General features: G+C 33.1%; 1 non-coding gene across 1 annotated transcript; it reads left to right on the top strand.

Moving 5' to 3' along the window:
* Positions 1–303: 303 nt before the first annotated feature.
* TRNAR-UCU (transfer RNA arginine (anticodon UCU)) lies at positions 304–376 on the top strand. Its single transcript has one exon. It is a non-coding gene; the product is annotated as a tRNA-Arg (tRNA).
* The last annotated feature ends 664 nt before the right edge of the window (positions 377–1,040 follow it).

The raw sequence follows: 1,040 nt of genomic DNA, 5'->3' as shown, positions 1-1,040 counted from the left end.
TATTGCATTTAAGTAGTCTTGAAATTAGTCATAGAATATCAATCCATCTAAACATCATATATATAAACGTATATGTAAACCTTATATTCATATACAATATGAACCTTAACATGTAAGACTGAAGCATGACTATGCAGAAAAGGCACAGAGATCACAATCACTCAGATTAATCTTCATTCTGAATGAATACTTTGGTGTGATCCAAGTAAATTCCTCTTAAGAAGTTCATGTGTGATTTCTAATTATGGTGATGAAATGTAGTCCAGTTTGTTTCAATATATTATATTTAAATGGTTTAGGACTTCCCTGGTGGTTCAGTGGGTAAGACTCTGCACTTCTAATGCAGGGGGTCCGAGTTCGATCCCCGGTCAGGGAACTAGATCCTGCATGCATGCCGCAACAAACAAGCACACATGCTGCAAATAAGACCCGGCGCAGCCAAAAAAATAAATAATAAATAAAATATATTTTTGTAAATGTTTAAAAAGATACAGGTATCTTTCCCATTTCTACAAGGTATTTGATTATTGGTGTATTTGTGCTCAGTTTTATCACCTTCTTTATTCACAAAATGAGTTTTCATACAGGTTTAAAAAGGATCTGTCCCCATCATCACATCCTAGGATATGCAATGTGTCTTTTATAGTTTCATGATGATCTGATTCAGGTATTTCTGGAAATGAGGTCACTGAAAACAGCTTCCAGCAAATAGTGTGGTATAATAAACACCTATTTTACATTCTTTAGTCATTTTAATTTGATTGCTGAGGACTACTAAAACCTGGCAAAGAAAGAAATTTTGTTTTTGCTCAATATTTTTAAAAATTCAGTGACCCTTGTGACCTAGTGCATAATAGAAATTATATGTAATGCTTGGAGTAAGTTTACAAAGACTGAGTAAAATTGAGATAGATGGATTCTATTATTTGGAATTCTAGCATTCTTGGGATATTTAAACACACTTAAAAGGGGTGATGATGATGATGATGATAATCCACTAAAAGTATAACTAAAAAGTTAAGACTCAAGAAAGTCAGACC

The sequence above is a fragment of the Physeter macrocephalus genome, chromosome 13 (genome assembly GCF_002837175.3).
Source record: "Physeter macrocephalus isolate SW-GA chromosome 13, ASM283717v5, whole genome shotgun sequence".
Taxonomy (NCBI): Eukaryota; Metazoa; Chordata; class Mammalia; order Artiodactyla; family Physeteridae; genus Physeter; species Physeter macrocephalus.
Note: the sequence above shows the minus strand (reverse complement) of the source record. Positions and strands in the feature narration are given on the sequence as shown.